Genomic DNA, 24,278 nt, shown 5'->3' with positions numbered 1-24,278 from the left:
AAGCATGGGACAAATTGGGCCCAGGAGGGATACCACAGTGGAGAGTCCCGGGAACAGGCAGTCAAGGGAAGAATAGTTTGCTTTGCTTCTCTTAGAGGAAGCAGCTTCTCTTCTTGAGGGAGGGTAGAAAGAACCTCAGAGGGTCCAGAGTATCACTCAGGAGCTACTCAGTCACAGGGGCAAGGATAAAAGCAACAGCTTGGACAAAGTCCTGGAGGCAGGATGGGATGTGTGGAATGGCCACATCAATACAAATACAATTGCTGAACACCAATGCAGTATCCTGGTACCAACACTAAAGGTGTCCAAAGGGTGAGATTGGCACCCTATGTACTGTACTTGTCTCATTTATACCAAAGCCTGCAATGTCCTCCTTGGCTCCTCTGTTTGTACAGATTCTACTTCTCCCTGCTTAAGTCACACGTCCTCCTTGAGACCTTTCCCAACAACTCTAGCCTATACTGAGCTCTCCCTTCTCTGAACTCCAGAAGTGCTTGAGACAGACTCACTCTGTTCAGCAGCTAGTTGTTCTTTCAACTACAAAACAGGAGAATAAGTACATAGAGGTTTCTCATGTACGTTAAATGAAACAATCCTTGTTAATGCACTCAGCATAGTACCTGCTGCCTCATCAGTGCACAATAAACATTGACACTTCTGCTGTTGCTCCTCCTTCTGCTTCACACTGATATTATTATGATGTCCTAAACACATATGGTAGATGACATCCTTGGGAACAACAAACTCTGGGAGACAGGGGTGCGTGGGCCATAGCTGTTATGCCCACTCTTTCTCTCCCACTCAGGAAAACGTTCTAGAGAACCAAGTGAATGAACATGACGTTATTATTGCGATAACCTTGAATCCACTCTACTTCATGTTTGTTTTTTAAATCATCTGTCAATATTGGTACTTTAGCTTCATGAGTCACAAATTCTTTGTGGTACAACTCATAATATATTGTGACTCACCAATGTGCCGTGGCCATGAAGGTAAGAACTTCTGCTTGAAGTATTAACCTATGTTAGTCCAGCCTTCCTGGCTAGACTGCACACTCAATGAGAACAGGGATCCTAGTTGCGACCCTGTTCCCCATCATGGGTACACAGCACAGTGCTTGGCAGCTAAGCTCTTGATTGTCATGTGCTGTTGTACTGATACCTAACAGTACTTTTAGAAAGGTATTGGTTGCTCAAAGCTAGCATTTTCAGAGTTATATTTAATTCTGCCCAATTCCTGTGAAAATCTCTGTGAATGGAGAACATTTCATCAGGACTTTTCTGTACATTCATCAGAACTTTTTGGGGTGCAGGTGACAGAAACCTAATTGAAACTTCCCCCAGCAAAAAAGGCATAAATTGTTTCATATAACCAAAAAGTTAAATCCAGGTAAGGCTGAATCCAGATGCTCAAATCATACAGTGTAAATGTGTTTCTCTCAGTTCCTCAACTCTGCTTTTCTTCTGAACTGTATTTTCTAGCATGCTCTACGCTACTTGTGGGAAAGGTAAGACACCAATGGCTCCAGGCTCATATTTCATCAGCTTGACAACAGCCAGCAAAATCCTGTCACTTTCCTAATCACTTCAGCAGAATCCCAGAGCTGACACTCATGAATGCAGAATGGGTCACATGTCTATAACTGAAAACTTCCTGTGACTTAGTTTGACCAGATATAAATCACATGCTCAGCTTAGGGCTGGGGTAGAACACATACTATCTAAAACAACAGGTTTGGTAGTTCAGCAAGGATGATTTCCCAAAAGATAATCTTTTTTTTTTTTTTTTTTTTTTTTTGACGCGGAGTCTTGCTCTGTGCCCCAGGCTGGAGTGCAGTGGCGCGATCTCGGCTCACTGCAAGCTCCGCTCCCCCGGGTTCACGCCATTCTCCTGCCTCAGCCTCCCGAGTAGCTGGGACTACAGGCGCCCGCCACCTCGCCCGGCTAATTTTCTTGTATTTTTAGTAGAGACGGGGTTTCACCGTGTTAGCCAGGATGGTCTTGATCTCCTGACCTCATGATCCGCCCGTCTCGGCCTCCCCCAAAAGATAATCTTGATGCAGTTCCTAGAGGTAGAAAAAATGGATGCTGGGCAGACAAATATTTTCAACATTTGGTAAGCCTGGGTGAGGCATAATGGTTATGTGTAGAAGCAAGAACAACCGTTTCCACGTCAACTGCTGTCCCCATGGTGAGAAAGACACTGACCCATTGCATCATCTGTGGACAAAGGGTGGCCTTTGCAGACAGCTCTGCACCTTGACTTTGGTGCCAGCATTGCAGAGCTGCAGTTCCAAGGCCCTCGCAAACAGAGACTGATCCCATCAGAATGAAGAGAAGTTGATGGCATCTGCTGAGCTTCATAGAGAAGGGCTTTGCATGTGAATGAGCCTGGTTTACATAACCAAATGGGGGGACATCTGGAAACAGCTGCTAGCCAGTTAGCAAGAAGGTGAACACACATTGTCCTGGTGTGATTAGTCTGTCTCAAGAATAGACTTCTCATGGGGCCCTAAAGAAGACAATAACTTCTTACCCAATCCCACCTCCATGCCTGGCTTTCTCTTGTTCATTGCTTTCCATTCTCTGTAAACTAGAGTTGACCCTGGCCAAGATTACCACTGTCTATGACTATGGAGAAATGTGCAAGGTGAAGATTTTCTTGGCCAGTGTGCTCTTTAAGAGAAAAAGTTACGATGACTGAAAGACAAGTCTTACTATGCAGACACCTTTTGTCTACATAGACATGAAAGGTGTCTACATGGAAGACTTATGGGTTTTTCTGCTAGAGAACTGGACTGAGTGGTCCTAATGGATGTTGCTGATATTTTGCAATAATCCATTAACAGTGATTGGTGGGCAGAACAAGAACCACTAAATTTTAGGATAACAAAGCAAGAAATGACCCTAACAATCATTATGACTCTGTAAGATTTATGAGTTCATCAGCTGAATCTGTCCTGTTCAGTGATACATTCCCAGTGCCCAGCACTCTGGCATTCTGGCACTCCATCTAGCACTCTGGGAATTCCACCATACCTCTTTACTATGTTCATAGCAGACATCACTAATCAATCACCATGCTTTTTCCCACTGATGGGGGATATGTCCTCAGAATCATTTTTCAGCATGGAATTCCAAGGATCTAATGCCAGTCAATGAATAGTGACACATAAACCAAAACTGATTTTTCATTCCTGATTAATGGCTTCTCAAAAGTTTGTAGGGTCTTAAGGACAGACAATTTTTTTTTCAACCATGTAGCTTCCATTTGGGAGAAGCCAGAAACATAAGCAGTTTTCTTGGTCATATTGAATGTTGGCTTCTTCAGGCTTTAAAGTTTGTACAGAACGAGTTCATTTTATACCTGTAGCATCACTTCTCAGAAGAAATTCAAAAATCAGATGTTGTATGGCATAAATTAAATTGTAGAAGCTGTATATGCTTTCCCTTGAATATTAACTCCTTAGTAAACTGTTTGATAATAATTAGCATGTGTAAACCAGTCTATTTCAGAGAAAGGTTGGAGATTTAGGTGCTAAAGAACATTCCCAGGAGTTCTTTTCCCTTCTTTGGTGCTGGCCATTTAGTATTTCAAGTGGTGGAGAAATGGCACTCAGAAAGAAGTGCTCACTCAGGGAGCACACTCCCTCCCTTTGAGATTTCAGCCTAAGTGGCATTAGGAAGTAGTCAGTCATGGACAATGTGGGCTCCTGCAAATAACTCTACAAGTTAAATTGACTTTGTATGTAACAGGAACATGCCACTGGAAGACATTTATTCAAATAACCCATTGTGCACAGTCGTGGATGCAGCCAGAAAGATCTTTAGCAGGCTTGTCAAATTACTGTAGTAACAGGAGTAAGAAAGGGGCTGGATAACTTATATAATTGAAGCTGCCAGATGATCAAAAATTCTTTTGTTGAATTGGACTAATAGGCTCCTGAGCAGCATCAGTCCTAGTGAACAAGGAGTAATACTACATATACTAGCAATAAGGTAGTGCTTCTAATATCTGACCATTAAATTCAAAAGAAGAGAAAGGAAAGAGCCATTTCAAGGCAGGTTGACTTAAAGGCTATTATGCAAATTCCACAGACATATAAATAAAACCTACTAATCCAGAGGCTCTCTAAGCATCATTGGGCTTTAAGGGACAATCAGTCATTCCCTGCTAGAAAGAGGCAAAAACACCTAATGTCAGTCTTTGTTCTTGGGTGTTTTTAGAATGATCTGGAGATTGAGCATCAGTCAGCAGCAGGGCTCAGTAGTAAGTTTCTGACTTGAATCAGCGGTTGGGCTTTGTGCATTTCTAACCATCAGACAGAACTCACCTTTACATCTGTATTAGCAACTGATGCAATTGTGTTTATGCTAGAAAGGAGCAATTTAGGAGTAGATTTCAAGACTTTGAGAGAAAATTAGCCTCTGAACTCAGCCTCTTTAGAATGAGTGGTCCTACCCAGCTTATGAGGAATGGATGTGAGTGGGGTAATCATGAAAGACTGGTTTATAACTTGGTTTTGGTGTCAGATGAGAGCATATTCCAGTTCTCCTATTTAATAGCTGTCTGGCATTGAATACATTATTTAAGGTGATTGATTCTTATCCTTTTCTTTTTATAATTAGGAGCACGGTATCATCTCTTGGTTCTTTATTAAAATGGAAATGATAGTAGCATTCTTATAAAGATTAAATATAAAAAATAGCATTTAAGGTGCTTAGTTATATGGAACATCTATGAAGTTACACTATGTTCTGGAACATAAAACAAGTCTTAATACATTTAAAAGGATACCAATGATACAACATGTTTTCTGACCAAAACAGAATTAAATTAGAGATCAATAACACAAAGATATCTGTAAAATCCCCCAATTATTTGAAAACTGTATAAAACACAGCTTAATAATCCTTGGATTAAAGAGGACATCAGAAAGAAATTAAGGAAGTATTTTGAACTGAATGAAAATGAAAATAAGGCATGAATTTATGAGATGCTGCTAAAACAGTATTTAGGAGAAAATTTATAGCACTAAGTGCCTGTACTAGAAAATAAAAACAACAATGAGACACCATCTCACACCAGTTAGAATGGCTATTACTAAAAAGTCAAAAAATAACAGATGCAGGTGAGGTTATGAAGAAAAAGAAACACCTATACACTTTTGGTGGGAGTGTAGATTAGTGCAACCATTGTGGAAAGCAGTATGACAATTCCTTAAAGAGCTAAAAACAGAACTACCATTCTACCCAGCAATCCCATTACTGGGTATATACCCAGAGGAATACAAATCATTCTACCATAAAGACACATGCATGTGTATGTTCATTGCAGCACTATTCACAATAGCAAAGACATGGAATCAACCTAAATGTCCATCAATGGTAGACTGGATACAGAAAACGTGATACATATACAGCATGGAATACTATGCAGACATAAAAAAGAACGAGATTATGTCTTTTGTAGGAACGTGGATGGAGTTAATGGCTATTATCCTCAGCAAACTAACACAGGAAAGGAACAGAAAACCAAATACTGCAAAGTGGGAGCTAAACGATGAGAACTTATGAACACAAAGAAAGAAATAATAGACACTGGGGTCTACTTGAGGGTGCAGGGTGGGAGGAGGTAGAGGAACAGAAAAGATAACTATTGGGTACTGGGCTTAATTTCTGGGTGATGAAATAATTTGTACAACAAACCCCCATGCCATGAGTTTACCTATGTAACAAACCTTCACGTGTGCCCCAGAACCTAAAACAAAAGTTAAAAAAAAAAAAAAAGAAAAGAAGAAAGTTCTCAGATCAATGACCTGAGAGTCCACCTGAAAAAAAAAAAAGAACAAACAAAAAAAAGAGTATGTTAAGGCCAAAGAAGCAGAAAAAAAGACACAATAAAAATCAGTGAATATGTCAATGAAATAGAAAAACAATACAGGAAAATCACTGAAATAAAAAACTAGTTCTTTTAGATCAATAAAATTGATAAACCACTAACTAAACTGAATAGGAACAAGAAGACATTAATTATAAAAGATCAGAAACGAGAAAAGTGACAGAATTACAGATTCTACAGATATTAAAAGAATAATAAGAGAATATTTTGAACACTATGCCTGTAAAATAAATGATATATTCTTATAAATTTGACCAAAAATGAAATGGACAAATTTATTGAAAGATACAATCTATCAAAGATAACTCAATGATAAATAGCCTGAATTTGTAGTTAACAACCTTCCCACAAAAATGCACAAAACAAACAAACAAAAAACCCACCAAATTCCAGGCACAGATAACTTCCTTGGACTCCTATCGAAAATATAATAAATAATACACAAACTCTTCTAGGAAGTTGAAAAGAATACTTACCAACTTATTCTATGAGCCTACCATTAAAAATGATATTATAAGATAAGAAAATTATAGACCAATATTCTTGAAGATTATAGAGCAAAAAATCTTAACTAAAACAGTAAATCAAATTTCAATGAATATAAAAGGGATAATATATTATTGATACGGCTCTGATGAGTGGAGAATACCAGGTTCTTCGTCTCTAGTGGAATTAGAAAAAAATGACACGGACACATGTTGAGTAGTTTTAAGGAGCAAGGAGTTTAATAGGCAAGAAAGAAGGTGTAAGAAGGAAAGAAGCTCCCCTGTACAGAGACAGAGGCAGGGGGGCGCCAAAGTTGAGAGATGGAACTCCACTTTCAGGTAGTATCAGCCAGCTACATTCGATGGCGGGAGGAGGCGGTGTTTGATTTCCATAAGGCTCAGGGGATTGGTTAGACCAGGCATGTCATTCATGTAGCCCGCGGAAAAAACTGGCCCTCCCACCCTAGCCTTTTAATATGCAAATGCAGGGCACCATGATGTTCCATACATACGAGGATATGTGGGGCGGCCATGCTGCTAGGCACATATGGGGGCAAGGGCAAGAAGACAAAGGTGGAAATAGCCATGTTGGGTAGACCCAGTTTCTAAAGATTGGCATTTGCATATCAAAGGTTGCCTGCCTGGGTCTAAGAGCCAGGACTTTCATACTAGACAAGAGCTGTCAAAAATCTTCCAAGGACTCCGTTTTTCTTTTCTATCTGCCTAAAATAATTTCTTAATAATTCGTACCTCAAGTAAATTACATTATTCTGGAGTTTATCCAAGATGTGAAAAATTGATTTAACATTTGAAAAATCAATCAATGTAATTCACCATATCAACAAACGAAAAATACACACACACACACACACACACACACACACAAAACCACCAAAAATGTAGAAAAACACTTAACAAAAAATAATGTATATTTATGAAAGAAAAAAATGTCTTAGCAAACTAGAAATTTGCTCAGGAAATTTGTTCAGGAAAATTCCTCAACTCGATAAAAGGCCCATAAAACACCTATTTTGTATGCAATAATAATAAAATTAAGTGCAAGTTTGAATGCTTTCCCCTCTATAACCAGAAACAAGAAAAAGATGTCCATTCTTGCTAGTTCTATTCAACATTGTACTGATGTTTTAGCTAATAAAATAAGAAGAAGAAATAAACAGTATATAGAATAGAAAGGAAAAAGAAAGCTGTCTTTGCTCTCAGGTGATATAATCATCTACATAGAAAATCCTATAAACCTACCAAAAAGTTACTAGAAGTTGTAAATATGAACTTGGTTTCAGGATAGAAAATCAATATAAAAGATTACATTTATATATCATGGCAGTAAACTAAAATTAAGAAACTATGTCACTTATAGTAGAATAAAAAATATGAAATAGGAATTATATTTGCCAAAATATGTGTAAGATGTACACTGAAAACTGCAAAACACTGTTAAAAGAAATTAAAGACCTATAAATGGAAATATATACAATGTTCATGGATCAATGAAGATGATGCAATATTTTTAAGATGTCAATTCTCCCCCAAATTAATCAACAGTTTTAGTGTAATCCCAATAAACATCCTTGCAGAGTTTACTGTACAAATTTACAAGCTAGTTATAAAATCTATATCAAAATACAAAAGACCTAGGATAGCTAAAATAACTGTAAAAAAACAAAGTTGGAGGGTTAACACTATCTGATTTGAAAACTTATAAATATACAGTAATCAAGTCAATGTGATGTTAGTGTCAAGACAGATAAATCAAACAAAAAATAGTATAAAAATAGACTCAACAGACATATGGGCAACCGATTTTTGGTAAAGGTGCAAAGGCAATTCAGTGAAGAAATGATAGTCTTTTTAACAAATCATGGTGGAACAGTTGAGTATCTGTATGGAAAAAACAAAGACAGAACTTCATCCATCTCTTGAACCACACACGAAAGTTCACTCAAAATGAGTCATAGGCCTAAATGAAAAACCTAAAACTATGAAACTCCTAGAGGAAAGCATAGGAGGGAATTTTTGTGACCCTAGATTAGGCCAAGATTTTTTTAGGTGCAACACCAAAAGCACAATTCATGAAAGAAAAAATTGATTCATTGTATTACGTTGAAATTAAAGACTTTTGCTCTTTGAATTACATGGTTAAACAAATAAAAAAACAAGGCACAGAATGAGAGAAAATATTTGTAAATTATATATCTGACAAACAATTGTATTCAGAATATATACAGAACTCTCAAACCCAGTAATAAAAAAAAAAACTCAACAAAATAAAGAAACCTTTTGCATTTATAAAAAAGTATATAAAAGGTTTGAACTGACACTTTACAAAAAAAGATACATGGATGACAAATAAGCACAATACAAAAATGTTCAACATCACTAAGTAAATGCAAATAAGACAATAAGATACCACTCTATCCCTGTTAGAATGACTGCAGTTAAAAAGACTAATCATAGTAAGTATTGCCAAAGACAGAAAGCAACTGAAGCTACACTGCTGGTCAAATGGCCCAAGTACATTGGAAAACCTGTTTGGCAGTTTCTTAAATAGTTAAACATATGCCTACCCCATGTCCCAGCCATTGTACCCCTAGGTATTTACACAAGAGATATGAAAGCATAGGTCCATACAAAGACTTGTGCATGGGCCAGGTGCAGTGGCTCACACCTGTAACCCCAGCACTTTGGAAGGCCGAGGTGGGTGGATCACCTGAGATCAGAAGTTTGAGACCAGCCTGGCCAACATGACGAAATCCCACCTCTACTGAAAAAATAAAAAATAAAAAAATTAGCTGGGCATGGTGGCACACGCCTGTAGTCCTAGCTACTTGGGAGGCTGAGGCAGGAGAATCGCGTGGACCCAGGAAATGGAGGTTGCAGTGAGCCAGATCACACCACTGCACTCTAGCCTGGGCGACAGATTGAGACTCAGTCTCAAACAACGACAACCAAAAACAAACAAACAAACAAATAAAAACCCCACAAAAACCTTGTGCATGAATGTGTATAGCAGATTTATTTGTAATAGTCCAAACCTGGAAGCAACCCAAATTTTCATCATCAGATGAAAAAAATAAAGAAAATTGTGTTTTACATTGAAATGCTACTCAACAAAAAAGCAATGAACTACCAATATACACAGTAACATGGATGAATCTCAAAATCATTACACTGACTGATAAAGACAGACAAAAACGGGATTTATTGTATGACTTCATTTATTTGAAATGCTACAAAATGGAAACTAATCTATATTAATAGCAGGTCAGTGGTTATCTAGGAATAGCAGGAGATAGGATGGAGTGGACAAAGGGATATAAAGGACAAGCAGGCTCTTGGTGGGAATGGATATGTTCATAATGATGCTTGTCATAATAGTTGCATAAGTGTATACATAAGTCAAAGTTTATCAGATTGTACACTTTGAACATGTACTTTGTTACATGTCGACCATATCTCAATAATGCTGTTTTGATTTTTTAAAACGTGTTCAGCACATGGTAATTGCTTTCTTTTGCTTCCAGTTCTCTGACTGGCTTTGTTTTGTATCTTTCCTGATGAATCTCCAAAGCATGGATAGCTCTGACTTCACAGACCAAATGGATTTAATGTCTCCGATCAAACTCTGATCCACTAATAGTGGCTGCCTATACCACTGCATTGAGCAGTGTAGACAGAATAATGGCCCCCAAAGATGACCATATCCTAAACCCTGGAGGGCAAAAGGGACTCTACAGATGTGATTAAAGTTAGGGATCTGGAGATGGGTAGGCAATACTGGATTATTCAGTAGTCCCTAAAAGCAAAGGACACTTTCTGGCTGTGGTCAGAGAGAGAGAGCAGTGTGGGAACGGTGTGGCAAGCTGTTGCTGGCTCTGAGACTTAAGGGGCTATGTGCATGGACCAAACAGAGGCCTCTGGAAGCTAAAAAGAAAAAAAAAAAAAAGGCAAGGAAAATAGAATCTTTTTGGAAGTTCTAGAAAGAAAGGCAACCCTGCTTGATTTTAGCCCAGTGAAACCTGTATTGGACTTCAGACCTATAAATCTGTAAGATAATAAATCTGTGTTATTATAATCCACCAAGTTTGTGGTAACTTGTTATAGCAGCAATAGAAAATTAATCCAAGTAGCAAAGAATATCGTCATTGGTTAATTATGTCTACCACTAATACCACAGGGGAAAGAAGCATGTGTGCTGCCTGTCTGCCGTCTTGGTTCTCTGTTGAAGGTATACTGGCAGTGGCAGCTATGGAGGCACCTTCATTTATGATGTCTACTGTGTGCCAACCTCCACATGAGGTTCTTTGCATATGTTCCTTCAGTTATCTTTACACCAGTCCTTTCATGAAGTAAATATGACTTCCTCCTTTGAGAGATGAGGATCAGAGAATTGAGACCTTACCTAAGTCCTTAATTTCAAATGCTGTTTTTTATTCCTCCTTGCTTGCAAACAAAGCAGGAAACCTCAATAGAACATAGGTGAACTAGGTTTCAAGTGTTGATGGAAAACAAGAACAAACACAGATGAAGAGCCTTTGTCTTGGAACAATACTTGTGGCCCTGGGAGTGGTGCACCTAGTGTTACTAGCACAGCTGGAGATCCTAGAAGTATCTTGGGAGTGGGGAAGGAATAATACATTTCTAATATTTGGTAATTATCATGAATCTGCTTGTTTACACTTAAAATTCAGCACAGAGGACTACCACTTATTTTCTCTCTCAGCACGGTATGTGTGACGCATCCAGCCAGCTGCCGCGTTGGGCTCCTGGCCCCTCTGGGAGTGGGGACCTGTGTATGCCCCTGCTGAAGAGGCTGCACTGCCTGCATCCTTCCTGCCTGCTCTGTGTCTTCCAAGATTGCTCCAGGCAGCCACGCTGCGGACAGCACTACTGAAGTCTCTTTCTTGGAGTGAAATTGCAACATCATGTGTTGGGGCAAGTGAGGGAGCAAGACCCCAGATAACCTTCAAAACAGAGCTGTGGAACCAGGCCAGGCCACTGTCATTTGCCATTGCACAATTTTTCTTTCAAAAAAAAAAATTAGCGAGTTGGGGAAGCATAGAGAAAGGTTGAGGGCCTGGGTTCAGCACTGAATAATTCCATGACTTAGGCTTTCTGAGCCTTAATTTTTTTCACTTATAATGTGAGAGTAATAACAGCACCTCACATGGCTACAACAGTGGCTACCATTTACTAAGCATATACTATGTGTCAGACACTGAGCTAAAAAGTTCACATGCAAATCTCATCCCAATATTCTTATGAAAGACAGACCGTTGCCCCTAGAGATAAGAATACAGAGGCTCAAAGAGAATTAGTTACTTGCCCAAATTCACACAGTAGTAAAGAAAACTAAGCAAGACGCTTGACTCTAGTACTCAGAGAAGTTTACTGCCATGGTAAAGGACTTAGCATAGCACCTTGCACATAGTACATGTTCAGTAGGTTTTAGCTAGAGTTACATTGGCTTTAGTGTTAGTATTCAGTAGTAGTTTGGATCTGAGGTCCCCTTAACCTCACTCCTTTTATTACTTGTTTACAGTAAAATAAAACACAGATATAGAAACCCTTACAAAAACTGCTGTCTGGCTCAATGAGTTGTTATATGACACACACCATTTTAGCCACCACCAGGTCAAGAAATAGAACTTTCCAAGCCATCCCAAAGCCCACCATGGGCCCCATCAAATCACAGCCATCAACCAAAAGTAACCAGTCTTGACTTTTGTGGGAATAACTTTGTTGGACTTCCCTTTCATCACCCAGTGTGTGTCCCTAGACACTATGGTTTATTTTTTGGTATATGTCTTGTATGTCTTTTAATTTACAGACATCCATCCCCACCTCAACCCCTCCCCCAGTTCATTCTTTCTTTCTCTCTCTTTCTTTCATTCCTTCTTTCTTTCTTCCTTTCTTTCGTTCCTTCTTTCTTTCTTCCTTTCTTTTTTGAGACACAATCTCACTCTGTCGCCCAGGCCAGAGTGCAGTGGCATGATCTCAGCTCACTGTAACCTCCACCTCCCTGGTTCAAACAATTCTTGTGCCTCAGCCACCCAAGTAGCTAGGATTACAGACGTGCCCCACCACACCAAGCTAATTTTTGTATTTTTAGTAGAGATGGTGTTTCACCAAGTTGGCCAGGCTGGTCTCAAATGCCTGACCTCAAGTGATCCACCTGCCTCAGCCTCCCAATCTGCTGGTATTACAAACATGAGCCACCCCACCCAGCCAGTTCTTTCTTTTTCTTACAATTTACCTGACTTGCTTTCTGGGATTTTCTCACTCTTCCTCCCCACCCCTCTACTTGTAACTGGACTTCTTTTTCTTCATCTCTGTTGTCTGTATCCTGCTCAGTTTTTATTCTACTCCCAACAGTTTTTCCCTGTGTGAGCCCATGTCCTAGAAGGGAGACCAAGGTGTCAGTTTAGGGAGTTCATAGGGGCTAAATTGCTCCAGATCCTCTACCTTTTTCTCAGATCCCTTATGCTCCCCAGCTGATGGCTCAGGCAAAATGCCTCCTAGTTTTAGCTGCCACTCTCAAATTGCTTCATGCATTCTGCAGTAAGTTCTTGTTCCTGTTTTGAGTTTCTCCTGTTCTCAGGTCTACCAGATACCCATTGCTTCCCTTCCGTCTGCATGCACAGACACCAACACTGTGTGAGTATTGGGGAAGTTGCTGTTTTATCCCCACAGTCTGTATCTAGGATTCATGGAAATATCTTGCCATTTTTAAAAAAATTTTGTTATGTATTTTCTTTGTTTTTATGTGGATATCAGGTAAACTTAAATAGGATACTACCAACGCTCTCATCTACCAAAGTCTCCTAGAACTTTTTATTCTTCTTTGATCACAGGATCCTGTTCAGATCTTGCTTCTCCTTGTGTGCATGGAAGACCACCAAAGTTACCCTACAAGGACCTGCCTCATGATCCACTAAACTCTGCTTTCTATCAGTGATGATAGAAAAATTGTGTTCTAGCGAGAGAGGTTCATATTCCATCACAACAGATTTTCAATTCAATTTAGCCATGAAAGAAGCTACCAGGCAGAGAAGAGATCAAAGATCCTGTAGTAGGAGGCAGCTGGACTGGAAATTTACGATCCCTTCCATCTCTAGTATCTTGGGGTCTCTGACAGTTTAGGAAGGACCCACCAAACATCCTCAGCTTCCTGTAATTAATCTTATCCTGAGAAAATAGTAAAAGTCTCTGCGGATTAGGCCTCTAAGCCTTTGAATATGAGATTTCCAAAGGTCACCAGAACAAGACTGGAATCCTCTTCTCCCATTTTCATCATCATAGGTATGTAAGTGGTTTTATAAGAGAAGTTCCCATTTTTACTTAACTGAATGAGAAACTATCCAAAGAAGTTAGCATTGCTCCTGCTTTTCATGAACTCATGGTCTGAGTCAACAGTATAAATTGCTGGTTTTTATATTTACCTCACACTTTTAAGGAACCATGAAATAATATTTGGCACAAGGAGGAAAATTCTTATATGATCATCAGCATTAATGGCTCATCAATGAATCTTCCCATTTATAGAAAAATAAAACTTAAGTACAACAAAGAGTTTTAGGATTTTGCTGAACACCTCTCACCAGTTATATTTTGCAAAAATATTCAAAGCTTTTTAGAATTCTGATTTTGGAGGAGGAAGAAAGGAGAAGATGTTAGCCTCTCTCTCTCTTGGCCCTTCCCTTTCCATCCTTTTCCAGAAGAAAAGAATAATCTGATGGATCTCACCTGAGGATGCCAATTAGGTCCCTATAATGTGTCCCAGAGTCACTGTGTATGTCATGTTTTGTTCTGGTGATAAAAGACGTGTTTTAGAGGCCTAGAACATTCTTTTAGACCCCTTCCTGTTTTGTTCTATCACTACTTTTTCAACCACATCCTGAGGACCCAAAAGATCTGAAGGACATCTCAGGGATCCTAAAAAATATTCTTCAAATTTCATTTTTAAATACATATAAACCACTTTAAAACTGGCAATAAACAAACATACCTTCAAATGTGCCATATATCAATTTTATTGCTTTGAGTCTAACATATACATTAATGTATCTCACACTTTTGTGTGAAAGTATATACAAATCTTGGAATAAATCTTCTGCTATCTTTTTATTAAAGAATTTCCTGACATTACAAGATAAACTGCTTTTAAAACCATATTATTATTACAACTAATCTGTTTGAGTCAGATTTTCTTAATACTGGATGCATTAGATATGTTTTGGTTGCACAAGATAGAAATCCAAATCAAACTGACCTAAAAGACAAAAGGGATATTACTGGTTTGTGTAACAGAAAAGTCTAGGGGTAACACTGGGTTAAGTTCCAGCTAGATCCAGACACTTCGGTGGTGTCCTGTGCAGTCCTGAGCCCCTGCTCATCTGGGTAGTGCTTTCATCTTGGTTGGCTTCTTCCTTTATGTAGTGCTGAGATGACCCCCAGCAACTCCAGACTGATGCTCTTCTAGCTTCAAGGCAGCAGGAAGAGCTTCTGTTTCCTGGTGCTCCCGAACCCCGCCTCCCAGACCCACCTCTCTACCTGGGAGTGGGACCAACTACTCCAGAATGACATGACCAGAATTGGGGGTGTGGAGAGGTGTGGAAAGTAGACAACAGAGACTAGGTCCACAACAGCAGTCCACTCTACTGGGCAGGCTAAACAAATTACAGGAGCACACTGGACCCCAAGACTGCACTGTCCCCATTTGATATCAGTCTTTGATTTCAAACATCTGAGTTCCCCAGAATGGCCTCATTGTTCTTATATATTGATGGCATAGTAGGTAAACATTATGCATTTGAATCTAAAAATAAAGTTAAGATATAAAATAGCTTTTTATCCATTTAAATACTTGGAGGTTCTACATAAGATCTGTCAAAAAAAAAAAAAAAAAGATGGGTTTGGCACCTTAAAAAAGTTGAAACTTATTGCTGTACATGCATTTACATCCAAGGTAAGTTCAGTCACTACAAAGGCTTCTTGGCCACACAAGCTTATGGTGATAACTGTCTCTTTTTTGTGTGTTTTACTCATTTGGCTGTTGGTCTAAGAGGCTGTGAGGCAAAGGGGAAGCTTGTAATCAGAAGTTCAAGTCCAGGCTTTACTCCTTACTGTCCTTCTGACTTTCCTTATCTGTAAAATGGAAACGGTGATGGCTGTTCCCTTATCATAGATGATAATTAAGCCAGAAGGTTTTGAGGGAAGGTTCTTTAGAATCGGTAAATGCTTTTTACTGCAATCAGTAAAAATCTTGCTTACTCTTGCTCCTATACCTTTTCCATGAGAACAGGCCTAGGCCAATCTGCTGGAGGATGAAACACATAGAACAAAAGCCATGTTGACCAGGCAGTCATGCCAACTGAGGACATCCTAGACCAACGAATAGTCAGTCAACTCCCAGACATAAGAGCCTAAACCAGAAGAATTGCCCAGCTGAGCCCAGCCTAAACTTCCAACTTCCAGATTTGTAAGCTAAATAAATGCCCACCATTTTAATTCCCTAAGTTTTTCCTTGGTTTTTGTTTTGTTTTGTTTTGTTTTGTTTTGTTTTTGGCATCCTGTTGTGGTCATCAATAACTATTTCACTCCCAGATAATGAGACCAAGAATTTTGTGTTACATCTTATCCATCACTGCGTCTTACAAACAAAAGTTAATAAATATTTGCTAATGGAAGTATGTTAAGGACTCTCAGCTTTTATAAGGTGTCAAATTCTGAAGTTCTTCAATTTCTCCAACCCTCTAAAGTGATATGAGAGAAGTGGAATTCCAATATTATTTAAAGCTTTCTAACATTCAGGTACTCTATGAGGTAGTTTTTCTGCAGTACTTCATTTAATCTCCACAGTATCCTTGAGAGGCATGTATGAATTTTCCCATTTTAAAGATGAAGAAACTGAGGGTAAGAGAAGTGAAGTAAGTTACCTACTTACTTCACCTTACTTGACCTTTCTCTAAATACCATCTTTTTCTCCAGTGGTGTCATATTTGTTTATCTTAGATCCTAGACCTTTATTAGATTTTATTTTCTCTCATAATGAATGATAATCTATTTATTGATTAGCATACTTGTTTGATACTTTAAAATTACAAATTGTTGGTTTTCTTGTATTTGTGTCTAAGAAACTTCATTCGTTGTAAATAAATAAGGGAAGAAGTTGCTTTCCAAAGATCTCGAGAATCTAGCATTTTCTTAGCCCAAATTTGGCCCTTACTCTGGGTTTCTGGCCCCAATATTTGAGTTGTTCTCCTCTCCACACCCAACAGAAGTTATTTTTAAGTTGCAGTTTTATCCAAAGAGCATTTTTCAAAGAATGCCTTGGAAGGTCCTGGAGTTTCTCTTCAGCTCAAGAACTGTCCCTTAGCCCCACCCCCTCAGTCTGGGGAGTTTATTTTGGTCTATGCAAGAGTCACATGTTTTCTTTTGATGAAGTCATCTGGGTATTTTGCTTCCATGCCCTTGGTCCTATTTCCTTAAGAAAGGCTGGTCTCTCTGTGATCTGCCAGGGACAGAGAGGTGGGCACTCTTTTCTGTCAGTTAAGAAGCAGAATCACCATAAAGACCCTGCCTCTCCAACCCTAACTACACCCATGGCTTCCCCTGGGTACCCCCCAATCCAAATCCTGCTCTTTCTCCTAAGCCCAGCCCATCCCCCTCTCTGCCAAGATGAACTCCCTGACTCATGAATTTATAATAATATCCCTCTTTTCTGAATGATTAGAAAACCTAAAACACTCGATTGTCTATTCATTTAGTAGATACAGACAGTCTGTATCTACTAAATGATGTAGATACATTTAGTCTGTATCTACTAAATGAATGATGATTTAACTTATAATTTTTTGACTTTACGACGGTGTAAAAGCAGTACACATGCAGTACAAACCGTACTTTGAATTTTGAATTTTGATCTTTTCCCAGGCTAGCAATATGCAGGATAATACTCTCTCATGATGCTGGGCAGCAGTGAGCCACAGCTCCCAGTCAGCTGTACCATCAGAAGGGTAAACAACTGATATGCTTCAGTGTGCTGTATCCGATAAATTACCTAAGATAGTTGACACTTTATTATGAAATAGGCTTTGTGTTAGAGGATATTGCCCAACTCTAGGCTCATGTAAGTGTTCTGTGTATGTTTAAGGTTGTCAAGTCTAAGCTATGGTATTCATTGGATAGGTTTGGTTTATTAAATGTATTTTTTTTAAATTTATTTCCATACGTTTTGGGGGGACAAGTGGTTTTTGGTTACAAGAGTAAGTTCTTCAGTGGTGACTTGGATTTTGGTGCACCTATCACCAGAACGGTATACACTGAACCCAATTTGTAGTCTTTTATCCCTCACCCCCTCCCACCCTATCCCCTGAGTCCCCAAAGTTCATTGTATTATTCTTATGCCTTTGCATCCTCATAACTTAGCTCCCATTCATGAATGAGAACATGTGATGTTTGGTTTTTCATTCCTGAGTTACTTTACTTAGAATAATAGTCTCCAATTCCATTCAGGTTACTGTGAATGCCATTAATTCGTTCCTTTTTATGGCTGAGTAGTATTCCATCATATATATATAGCACAGTTTCTTTATCTACTCGTTGATTGATGGGTATTTGGGCTGGTTCCATATTTTCGCAATTGTGAATTGTATTACTATAAATATGCATGTGCAAGTATCTTTTTTTGTATAATGACTTCTTTTCCTCTGGATAGATACCCAGTAGTGGGATTGCTAGATCAAATGGTAGTTCTACTTTTAGTTCTTTAACGAATCTCCACACTGTTTTCCATAATGGTTGTACTAGTTTACATTCCAACTAGCAGTGTAGAAGTGCTCCCTTTAAGTGTATTTTTGACTAACAATATTTTCAACTGACAATGGGTTTATCAGACCATAACCCCATAGTAAGTTGAGGAGCATCTGTACTTACTGGGTGTATACATGTGCCAGGTAGAGAGCTTACAGTCTACCATAGATGAAAAACCACAAATAAATATGATACATTCAGGTGGTGACAGTAATTATTTTAAATACAATATAATGGAATGTAATAAATAGGAGGATGAGGAGGGTTACTTCAGATAGGGTGATCAGGGAAAAGAACTCTGGGAAAGTGACATTTGCATTGAAAGGACTCCGCCTTTCCTCTGAGGGAAGAGTGGCCCAGGTGAAGTATATGATTAAGTGCAAACGCTGTGGGGCAGAAACTAGCCTGGTGTGAGAGAAAGAAGGCCTGTGTAACTAGTGCAGAGAGGTAAGCGGACAGTGGTGCAAGATAGGGTTGAAGGGGAAGGGTGGGCCTATCAAGTACACCAGAGGAAGGAGTTTGGATTTTGCACTAAATGCAATGGAAGTATTGGAGGGTTTTGGGCATAAGAGGCATATCTAATTAATATTTATTAAAAATCCCTTTGACTGCTGTGTGGAGACTAGAATAACTACAGGGATGCAGGAGGGTGATGGCTATTTCAGTAGAAATGCTAGAGATTTGTACAAAGATGGAAGAAAGATTGTCATTTTTTTTAACCAGCTTTTCCCTACATGTAGTAATCTCCTTTCTAAGTATATTAAGTTCATTTACTTTTAAGCTTGGACTGTGTCTTGTATTTTGTTCTATTACTTACAAACCCAAGCCAGACTAGAACCAAGACAGGTACTTAGATATGTGACCAATTAACTCTGTTTAATTAATTATTATTATTATTATTATTTTCGAGACTGAGTCTCACTGTATCGTCCAGGCTGGAGTGCAGTGGCACGATCTTGGCTCACTGCAACTTCCACCTCCCGGGTTCAAGTGATTCTTGTGCCTCAGCCTCCTGAGTAACTGGGATTATAGGTGCCTGCCACCACACCTGGCTAATTTTCGTATTTTTAGTAGAGATAGGGTTTCACCATGTTGGCCAGGCCTGTCTCGAACTCCTGACCTCAAGTGATCTGTCGGCCTGGGCTTCCCAAAGTGTTGGGATTACATGCGTGAGCCAATGCGCCCAGCCAACTCTGTTTAATTTTAAATTTCTATGTATTTAGATTAGGTATCTGGTAAACCACCCCCTCCCCCAAACTATAAGTTAAATTTGGAATGCACCTTTGAAGTCTTTGGGTCTAAGTTTACATTTCAATTTGCCACCTACTAAATCTTTGCCTACCAACCTTCTTCTAGACTGATTCACAACGGAAATGCCCATGCCATTGAGACCAGTGTGAAGCAGTGTCTGCCTACTTGCAGATGTGTGATTACCTGATAAATCCTGTCTTGTATAAGACATTCTCCTCTGGTCTCTGTAGCTTGCAGCCACTCACAATCCTAATTGATATAATTGATCATTTGAACATTGTTCAGACACGCCTATACCTTCTTCCACTCTGTGAAACAGTCAATGACATATGGTGGGTGGGTTTGAGGGCTCTGCCAGACACCCTTCCAAGGATTTCACACATTTACAAGGCAGCAGGTGACACCTGGGAAGTCTCCGGGCATTTTCAATGCCTCCTCTTCAACAATTTCCTCACTCGCTGTCAGATCTCACATCTCACCAGCAAAGCTTATTATTCAAGGTGGCTAAACTCCTCCAGGTGGAGTGAGAATATCCTGACCTTTCTCTGTGAAGCGTCACTCTTTTTGTAAGCTCAAACAGTGTTGCTAATGGATGATGAGGTGATCTGCCATGCACTTTGGTTCCTATAGATTTCTCAGGTTTATTTGAACAAGTCTTTTCTCTGCCTCTGGTAGTTGGCTGGGTCGAGGAAAGGCAAGCCAAATAAAACTTCTGACAAACTTAAAGTTTCCTGTTTAGCCAGAGGGTACTTTTAGGGTAAGGGACTGTTTGGTTCTTTAGTAAAAGATTAGTAGAAACAGAGGACTCTAGAGTAAGAAAAGCTCTTACAGATCATCCAGTCACTTGGCAGAAGAAAAATGTGGAGCAGAAAGTTTAATTCCCCATGACATTGGAGCTATGCACTCTTCTGAGTACCATGGCAAGGTAATCTCATGTGCTTAAAATATTATTTTATGCTAGGCACTAGAGTAAGTTTTATACACAAATTAATTTTATTTCTTCCTCCCAACAATTTTAGAAAACAAATGCTGATATCACTGTATTGCACAAGGGATAACTGAAATCCAGAGTTTCAAAATCTTTAGACAGTGTGGTAGCTTGCATTATTATTTTCCATTTTCACCTCCTTCTCCCCATGTTGGTATTTATCCCTACCACATAGATGTTGGCCTTGGCAATTTGACTTGCTTTGACCAATGGAACATGAAAAAACACAGCATAGGTCACATCCAACCAAGCAAACGTTTTTAATATGATTGCATGATTCAACTTGGTTTATTGCTCCTGTGCCCTCTGTTATGAGAAGTCATGTCCCAAAAGCTGCTTCTCCATTAACTTGGGTCTTGCAGTAAGAAATGAATCTGAACTCAACAATGCCTGTTGCTACAACTGACCTGTAGCCAACACAATGTAATATGAGAAAGAAAGAAATATTTTGTAAGCCATTGAAAGTTGGAAGCTATTTGTTACACAGCATGGCCTAGTGAAAGGTAATGAACGCAAATGGACAGAGCCGGGATCTATACCCAGACCTATCTGCCTCCAAATGCAATACCCTTTTCCCCACAAAACATTCCTTTCTGTCCACTCCAGTATGCTTTAGCCTCAGTAGCAAATACTGCTTTCTCAGACCCATACCTTTAAACTCCCCTCTCTAGCATCCAAGACATTTTCCTTGACCATTTTCCTTAGGTTCAATATCTTACTAACACAAGTGCCCCCCTATAAGCTCTCACAAAAATGATGAACCACCCTAGCCCACAAAGGAAAAGAGGGGCTGTCATGCATAAACTCCTTCAGCTTCCCTCTTGCATTTCTGGATGTATCGATACCACTGCCTATTCTTTTTCCTCACCTCTCACCTCCACAGAAAAGCTGTTCTATCTCCTGTTTGAGGTTGATCTCCCAACTGTTCTCTTCATCCTCCCGAATCTCACTCCAGCAATTATCTCTTTTTCTTGTTTCATTCCTTCATCTCTCTCTCTCCACTTCCTTTTTCTGTCACCCTACAAGCACATAAGTTTCCCTATTTTTCTAAAACAAAGCAAGAAACATCTCTAATTTTCTCTTCTTCCCAGGTTACTTTTTTAGTTCTCACTTTCTTTTGACACCAAATCGATTCCCTCACCAGTTTTGCTGTTCTATATTTTTTACTTACAAAATCTGACAGTTCTATCAACTTGCTTCTCTTCCAATCTGATCTCAATAGCAGGTTTTTCTTCTTTGAAATCTTCTATCTCAGAGTACAGTGATATTTCTCTTCCTACCTTTGTGACCACTCTTTTTCTATCTCCACAAGAGTTCTTCTGTTTTTACCTAGGCCATAAAAGTTGGTGTTCCCCGGGTTATGTATTCAGTGCCCTTCTCACTCTAGGAAAACTGATCCACGGCTCTGGATCATTTATGGATGAAACCACTGTTATGATTTCATCTCATTAATGCTGACTTCCAAATATTCACGGCCAATTCTATTTACTGTCTTGCCTTTTGAACATTACATCAACATACCTAGTAATTAACTGAACATATCCTCTTGGGTGCCGGCATGAAAATCTTGACCTCGACATTCTTTAAACTATACTAGGTCCTTCCTGGAAATACGTTCCTCCTCCTATGTTCTCTTCCTCAATTAAAAGCATCATCAAGCCCAAAAATCTCAAAGATGTCATTGATTCCCACCTTGTCCTTTAAGCATCTCATGAACTTAATGTCTGTCTTTATTCTGTTCTCTCCTATCTACACCATGGCTACTGTCCTAGTTCAGGTCCTCATTGTGACCTTCCTGCCCATCTCCTGTTCACTAGTCTTACAACCCTCCTGGCCATACTCTGCACTATAGCCAAAGTGATCTAAGTTCTTTACCTCTCTCCTACTTAATAATGTGATTGTTCATAGGACAAATCCTAACCACTTAATATGATATTCAAGGCTCATCAAAATCTGGTGTCACTTTATCCTGAAGCAAGATCCAATCTTGGACTTTTCAATTACATGCACCAATAAGTCCTTTTTCTTGCTTAATCCAGTGTGGGTTGAGTTTCTACCATTTATAACTAAGAGCCCTTATAGTCCTTAGTCTCATTTCAATAGAACATCTTGAATATATCATCTAACACACTTTACATATAACATCTCACCCTACACCCTTCTACTATTCTCCCAAAACTTGTTCATCCATAACTGACTAGATTCCCCCCACAATTTTCTGAAGTAAAAATAAGATTGGACAAGCATCATTGGCCCCAGTTGATAGAAGCATTGACCTTAACCAAAAGGGGCTGAATTACTGATGCTCCGAATGGGAGTCCCCAGGTTAAAAACAAAAAATGCCTGGACTAGAGCCCAGGTCTCTTGATTCTTAGCGCTGGTACTAAATCTTACCCCCACTTCCAAATTTTCCCCCACATTTCATTTCTGCACTTACTCATTTGTAGCATCATTCCAAGAACTGTGATTCCTAGTCTGATTTGAGTAGAATAGAAACATCTCTTCTGTTGAAAAACCTTCTAAAGGTTGCCGCAGGACCAAGGAGAGTTTGTTGATTAGGGCTTCTTCAGCCAGAAAATTACCCCTATTAAAGGATAATTGGTGCCTTGTGATGGTGATGATGATGATGATGATGACGACAATGACAACACAGCCTCAGAATGAAGAGCACTTCAAATGAGCAGCAGGCTCTGAGGAACCAAGACCCAGAGACTGATCACATTTGTAACTAGCAGTGACCACCACTGACAAGTCATTGCCCTCAGCAGCCTTCACCCTCGCAGTGACACCTTGTGCTGAATTAAAATGTACTCAAGCTGGTCGGGCGCAGTGGCTTATGCCTATAATCCCAGCACTTTGGGAGTCCACGGCAGGTAGACCACAAAGTCAGGAGTTCAAGAGCAGCCTGACAAACACGGTGAAACCCCATCTCTACTAAAAATACAAAAAAATTAGCCAGATGTGGTGGCGGGTGCCTGTAATCCCAGCTACTCAGGAAGCTGAGGCAGGAGAATCACTTGAACCCAGGAGGCAGAGGTTGCAGTGAGCAGAGATCATGCCACTGCACTCCAGCCTGGGCAACAGAGCAAGACTCTGTCTTTAAAAAAAAAAAATGCACTCAGGCTGAGTGATGGAGTGCAGCATCATTCAAAATCAGACCCCCAGGTTCTAGAAGCCACTAGAGCCTGGCACGTAGACAGAGCCACTTGGCAGTACAATATCCCCCTGAGGGAGCACATTGGAAGCAAAATAAATGTATTTGACAGTGTGAGCTGTCACCAAACATAAAACTATTTCCCATAAGCAATCGTATGCAAGACAGTAAGATAATTCTGTCCTCTAGAGAAGGGGTCCCCAGTGAGAAGTCAGAACCTGCCTGGTGGGTCTCAGTCTTCCCAGGAGATCTTAGATGCCAGGGTGTAGCCTCCCATATCCAGCCTACTGACATCAAGAGCTGATTTGCCTCTAATCCAATAGTAACCACCACTCAACCTACCCTTGCTCCTCCTCCACACTTTCATGGGTCTCCCACAGGGAGGTTAATTCTGGGCCTGAATCTTAATTCAACCTCCCCATTTCACTCAGAAATATTCGCCACACCTCTTCTCATCCCCACTCTTCATGGAATAGTATTTACTACCCTTCCAAGAAAGACGGAAATCCTGTATTTATAAAGGCAACTTCATTGTTTTTAAGTCAATTTACCACAATCAACTTCAAATCGGTTATGAATGTTCATGGATTCACCCCTTTGGCACAAATTTATTCGCCATCTACTGTTGCAAAGCACCAACATGTCAGAATTTAAGATGTTAAAATTT

The 24,278-nt window shown here is 39.5% G+C and overlaps 2 long non-coding RNA genes across 2 annotated transcripts; one reads left to right on the top strand and one right to left on the bottom strand.

The window, feature by feature from the left end:
* The first annotated feature begins 133 nt into the window (after positions 1-133).
* On the top strand, positions 134-15,895 carry LOC139363716 (uncharacterized). The gene is made up of 3 exons (XR_011624514.1): positions 134-992; positions 13,259-13,706; positions 15,709-15,895. It is a non-coding gene; the product is annotated as an uncharacterized lncRNA (long non-coding RNA).
* Positions 15,896-20,700: 4,805 nt separating this feature from the next.
* On the bottom strand, positions 20,701-23,271 carry LOC139363564 (uncharacterized). The gene is made up of 2 exons (XR_011624208.1): positions 22,852-23,271; positions 20,701-20,864 (listed from the first exon to the last, which is right to left on the bottom strand). It is a non-coding gene; the product is annotated as an uncharacterized lncRNA (long non-coding RNA).
* Between the last annotated feature and the right edge of the window lie 1,007 nt (positions 23,272-24,278).

Source organism: Macaca nemestrina, chromosome 6, assembly GCF_043159975.1.
Source record: "Macaca nemestrina isolate mMacNem1 chromosome 6, mMacNem.hap1, whole genome shotgun sequence".
NCBI classification, from domain to species: domain Eukaryota; kingdom Metazoa; phylum Chordata; class Mammalia; order Primates; family Cercopithecidae; genus Macaca; species Macaca nemestrina.
Note: the sequence above shows the minus strand (reverse complement) of the source record. Positions and strands in the feature narration are given on the sequence as shown.